This window comes from Lactuca sativa, chromosome 4, assembly GCF_002870075.4.
Source record: "Lactuca sativa cultivar Salinas chromosome 4, Lsat_Salinas_v11, whole genome shotgun sequence".
NCBI classification, from domain to species: Eukaryota; Viridiplantae; Streptophyta; class Magnoliopsida; order Asterales; family Asteraceae; genus Lactuca; species Lactuca sativa.
Window position 1 is genome coordinate 37407572 of NC_056626.2, and position 6961 is coordinate 37414532.

Sequence of the window (6961 nt, forward strand, 5' to 3'; positions counted from 1 at the left end):
GGTGGTGGTGGTCGGTGGTGATGAATGGTGGTGGCGGGTGGTAGTGATGGGTGGTGGTCATAGAAGTGGTTGGGTGGTAGTGATGGGTGGTGGAGGTGGATAGTGGTCGAGGATGGGTAGTGATTGTGGTGGGTGGTGGTGGCGGGTGGTGGTGATGGTGGAGGGTGGGGTTGGTGGTGGCGAGTAGTGGTGATGGGTGGTGGTCGTGGTCGTGGATGATGGTCATGGTTGGCGATGGCGGATGGTGGTAATCATGTTAGATGGTGGTTTTGTGGGAGGTGGATAGGGGTGGTGGTGATGGTGATTGTGATGGGTGGTGGAGGTGGGTGGCGGTGACGGGTGGTTGTGGTGGATGATATTATTTGGGTGGTGAGTGGTGTTGCGTAGTGGGTTTTTAAATTTTTTTACTTATTTCTTGGTTTATATTAATATTCTATGATGATTTTAATTAAAAAAAATTGTGTGGTCAAAATTTGTTCTAGCACTAAAAAATGTTCTCGATTGAACGCTACCCTATACACACACATATCATGTGAGACGGCCTAATGTTGTGAGACTGTGAGACGCATTTTTTTATTTTTTTTATTTTTTTAAAAAAAAAATTTAGTTAATTCGAGTTCCGAAAATAATATTTAAAAAAAGAATTTTTGGATTTTTCCATTTATTTTTCATTTTAAAATTATTTTTTAGAATATGTACAGTTTAATATTCTATTAGAATATTTCACGTATTTTTCAAAAAAAAATTGAATTTGTTTTTATTTTTTTTAGTTAATTCAAGTTCCGAAAATAATATTTAAAAAAAGAATTTCTAGATTTTTCCATTTATTCTGCATTTTAAAATTATTTTTTAGAATATGTCAGTGTAATATTCTATTAGAATATTTCACGTATTTTTCAAAAAAAAAAAACGGAATTTTTTTTTACTTTTTTTGTTTTTTTTATTTTTTTTAGTTAATTCAAGTTCCGGAAATAATATTTAAAAAAAGAATTTTTGGATTTTTCCATTTATTTTGCATTTTAAAATTATTTTTAGATTTGGTCTCACGATCTCACAAAATTAGAATGATCTCAAATTAACCTGAACCTACATATATATATATATATATATATATATATATATATATATATATATATATATATATATATATATATATATATATGATATTATGACATCCCCATTTTCACAGCCCGAAAAAGATCTGTTGTATGCTTATTTTAAAAAGAGTATTCTTTATTTTGCGAAAAGTGTTGCATAAAAGTATTTCCTAAGAAATGTTTTTCATTAACTATTAAAAACTAGGGATGTCATAATTGATACAAGGAAAATAATCATAAACATAGACATTTACAAGCCTTGCAAATACTAATGGATTATATCTTCTCGAATCTCTCATCGGATCACTATCCATGTACCTTCGTACCGCTACCTGTGATACAAAGAAACTGAGTGGATCAGGCTTGGGAGCTTGGTGAGGACATAGGGCTTTCAACCCATAATAATTATGTTCTTTAATTATATATTTCACATCAAACAAATAACATGATTACCCATTCCTGTTATTCTCACTCCTTGATGCTAAACCGATTATCTCAAGGGATTTATGCTAAAGGATGTCTAAGTGGACAATGTTGGCTCGAGGAGTCGTTAGAAACATGTGCTAATAAGACAACCATGGGGTGAACAGGGTACACACATGAATAATTCATTCATACCTACAGTTCGTAGTCACGCCCGTATGAGGTTCCATAACATTTATAGGTCGGGGACTTGCCCATGTATAGTTCACTAACACGTACAGGTCATAAACAATTTTGCATACGATTCATAAATGACTACAGGTCTTAGGCCTATCTATGTAGAGTCAAAATTTGTATAGAGAGTCGAAAGTTGTATCTTTAGTTTCGTGTATGTAAGTAATGAAAATTGTGTACTTTCGTTACCTAAGCTATTTACAAGTCAACTTAGAGTTTCGATATGTGATGTCGAATCTTTGTATTTTTTTTGTATATCTGACGTACCCTATAAATTAGGGTAAGCACTTAGGTCTAGGTTAATGGTCTTACACCGCCCACATCCACTTGTACTCAGAAACCTTTGTACTCTTCCATATATCAGTTTGAGCCAAACAGATTATGTTACATCTTATCGTATAAACATGATTGATTGATTCAAACACCGTTTTCAAAACTTGTCAGTCCGCATACAATTCATTAACATCTATAGGTTCTATACCTTCCCATGTGTGATAGATTAACACCTGCAGGTTGTAAACCTACCCGTGAATAACTTGTAAACATCTATAGGTTGCAAGCATGTCCATGTTTCACTAGACTTATATAGAATAGTCTCTAGCCCATCCTCTATACCATACTAGATGACTAATCCCTAGTAGTGAAAAAACCCATGTTAGCTACAACCTCTCATAATATTTTCCTTTCTATACCCCTTCAGTACCTAATATACTTTAGGTATAATATATATATATATATATATATATATATATATATATATATATATATATATATATATCCCTATTCTAATAAAAGAATAGTTTTATTCTCCTTTTGACATGTGTCATCCTATTAGGCCTCCTAATTAATGCATATTTTATTTTCCTTTTTCCATGTGCCACCTTATTATGTCTCCTAATTAATGTATGCCACTTGTCAACTCCATTTAAAATTTCAAATTTTAAAATTTCCACTTTAATTACATTAAATTAATAACATTAGAATAAAAATAAAAATAAAAATAATACAAATGATATAATTTCACAATTTATTTAAATCAATGATTAAAATTTATATAACTAAAAAAGCTCTTAATTAATAATTTATTTAAAATAATTAATTAATAATTTTGAATTTTTACTATAAAAATTTAATTAATTTTGTAACTGTGGTTCCCACGGGTTATAAACTAGTATATATATATATATATATATATATATATATATATATATATATATATATATATATATATATATATATATATATATATATATATATATATATATATATATAGCTCTATACTTTATTCAATTATAGTATAACCAAGTAAGCCATATTGATCACAGATATTGAAAATACAGAAAATAGGCACACATAGCATCTAAGTAGTTAAATACTTTATATTTATGTCTAAGATGAAAATAAATATGCACTCACTTGTTAAAAGTGGGTTACTCGAAATTTGGGGAGCACTTCAGCTAGCTCTTTAGCTATTCCTTTGATATGACCTAGGTATGAATATCACTAAGCATTAGTCGTATATTCCTTGTTACTAATAATAGTCTAGAGTCCTCATTCATCTCAATGTGTACATCAAGATCTATCAAGTAAGGAGCAACCAGGTAAGATTATATCATAATTAAGGTCCATTTGGTATACAAAGTATACTGTTTGAAAATCCCACTTTAAACACCTCACTAAATCTAGCCTAGACATCACCCTCGTAAGTAGATCAATAAGTATTATGACATGGAATTATTCATAAATATTGTTCATAAACTCATAACAACGACTATGAATATAAATATAAGTTACACTGAAAGCAATATAAGTGTTAACTTTTAAAGATTATCCTGACAGAAGTCTGAAAGTGTTTCAACAAAAACCAGTTTTATGCTAATTTTTAGTCCGAATCTAACCGAATGGTTTCTTAAAAAATCGAGTGAAATTGTTGTGATAGATACCTTAAAAATCGTTTGAACCCGTTTATTAGACTTGGCTAGTTGCATTTCACTTAACTTATTAAAAACACGATCTATTTCCAAAGAAAATTAAATAAATTGATCAATCAATCAAGTGTACACAATTTGAAGGCCGACGTACACCACTGCTAGATGTAGGCGGGCAGTTGAACCAAAAATTGGTAATCAGACCGTTTCAACTAAAAAATCAGTTTTTAAAACATTGATTATTATTCTTGTTTACTTTGTCACGAGTTTTTTCATTTGGCAAATTTCATTATAAGATTCAAAAGGTAAATTAAGTTAAATATTAGTTAAAAAAACTCATTATAAAAGATGAGATTTGGTCACTGTTTTCAACCCTCACAGTACTTGTCACGGGGTTTTTAATTTAACAAGTTTCAATACAAGGTTTAATCACTTAAAATTAAACTTTATCACCTAATGTGTTTACACCTCACTTAATACCTGGCAGAAGGTAAATGTACATATAAAATTAAAAACCTGTTATAAAATATGATATTTGGCCACCGTTTTCGACCGTGGCAACAACTTGTCACAGGTTTTTTCATGTTACAAATTTTAATATTAGATTTAATCATTTAAAATGAAACCTCTACACCTTATATGTTTTTAGGACTCACTTATTAAGAGACACAAGGCAATGATACATATAAAGTAAAATAAACTTGTTATAAAATATGACATTTGTCCATCGTTTTCGAACGTTGCACTATTTGTCACTATTTTTTTTTATGTAAAACCGAAATTAATGTGTGAAGTCTAATTTCCAATGCTTGCTTGTTTTCAGTAAATTATCATGGAAAAAATTATGTGAATTATTTTATTAACTTTAGTAACGATAAATATGAAAACCGACAACACCTAGTTTTCAAAAATTGATGTCATATGCCATTTTTTGTACTAGTACATCAAACCCCAAACACAAGTGGCATGTTTAGTCCTATCCATATAATGTGGTTATGATTTACTAGGTCCCACTTAAAATTTATAACTATGAATTTTAGCTTAGATATTATAAGGGCATGAGATTCCCCACATATTTTTAACTAGGTGAATGCCCGCGCGTTGCGCAGAAACACCTATATAGTTAAAGTCTTTACAAATATATGATTTTTTAAATATAACAATAACGTTGTTCTTAAATTTGATATAATAATTTGTATATACAAAATTGATATAATATATTGATTATTTTGAATTATATGATAATATATACATTTATTATAACTTCATAATCTCAATCGTTTGAATGACTTCTACCCGCGAGTTACAAATGAATAAAATTAAATATAATATATAATTTGATGTTATTTATAGTTGTTTTTATTGTTAATTAATTTTTTAAAACTTATTTGCTTAATGTTTTAATTTCTATCATTATAATTATTTAAAACATCAAACATTGTTTTTTTATTTTAAAGCTAACAATATAATCATTTATATAGAGTTGTTTTTAACTATTGTTATTGTAAGTTATTTTAAGCTACTTATTTGGAAACTTTTAACGATTATAAAAATATATTTAAGAAATATTTTAGTTAAATTGAAATTACAATTTAGTTTTTGCTTTTATCACTACAATTTATCACTTTTAACTATTTACAAAATATTCTTTAGTTTTTTTAAATGGAACTGAAATTTGTATTTGAGTTGACATTGTAATGCGTAGAAACACCTATATAGTTGAAGTCTTTATATATATATATATATATATATATATATATATATATATATATATATATATATATATATATATATATATATATTAAAATATAATATTAACGTTGTTGTTAAATTTGATATAATAATTCGTATATTAATTTGATATAATATATTGATTATTTTGAATTATATGATAATATATAAATCTATTATAGCGTTATAATCTCAATCGTTTGAATGACTTCTACTCGCGAGTTACACAATAATAAAATTAAATATTATATATGGTTTAATATTATTTATAGTTGTTATTTTTAACTAATTTTTTAAAATTTATTTGCTTGATGTTTTAATTTCTATTATTATAATTATTTAAAACATCAAACATTATTTTTTGATTTTAAAGGTAACAATATAATCATATATATAGAGTTATTTTTAACTATTGTTATTATAAGTTATTTTAAGCTACTTATTTGAAAAGTTTAACGATTATATAAATATATTTAGGAAATATTTTAGCTAAACTAATATTACAATTTAGTTTTTGCATTTATCACTATAATTTATCACTTCTAACTATTTACAAAATATTATTTGGTTTTTTAGTGGAACTGAACATTATATTTAAGTTGACAATGTAATGTTATATTTAAATTAACAATTTAAGTATTTTGTCCAAACTGTTCAAAAATTACAGCTTTAAAATGATAATGGTTTACATGCAACAACATTTTAAATCTAATAAATTAAGTATAATATGTTAAAATTTACAGACATAACTTTATAAATAGAAATAAAGATATTATTTTAAAATTGAAATTTAGTCTATTTATGATTACACTTTAGGTTTGATATTTATTTAACATTATTAACCAACTTACAATCATTATTAGAAATACACTACAATTTATCACTTTTAACTATTTATAAAATAATCTTTGGGTTGTTTAAGTTAAATAAAATTTATATTTAAGTTGAGCCTATAATGTTATATTATAATTAATAATTTAAGTATTTTATACAAATTGTTCAAAAATTATACCTTTAAAATGATAATGGTTTACATCCAACAATATATTAAAACTAATAAATTAAGTATAATATGTTAAAAGTTAAAAAACATAATTTTATAAGTAGAATTAAAGATATTATTTTAATATTGAAATTTAGTTTATATATGAATACACTTTAGATTTGATATTTATTTAACCTAATTACCAAATTATAATTATTATTATAAAGAAATTGAAAAGTCATGGAAGTTTCAAATGAATGTGGTGAAAGGAATAAAGAATGGGGGTTTCGAATGCATGAGATTCAAGAAAAAATGCTAGGTTTATAAGTATGTATGATATCGCTTAGTCCTTACAAGGGTGCAAAATTAGACATGCAAGTATTCAATAGGTAGATGGCAAGACTCAAATTTAAAAGGTGTTTGTTTGTCTAATTATATTGTATAAAAATTAGTGTTAAAAAAATTTGCATGCATATAGACAATTTGTCAATATGATTTGTTAAAACAATTTTAACCAGTTTGTGTTTCAATAAAATCAGTTTAATACGAAATTTAATCTAAAA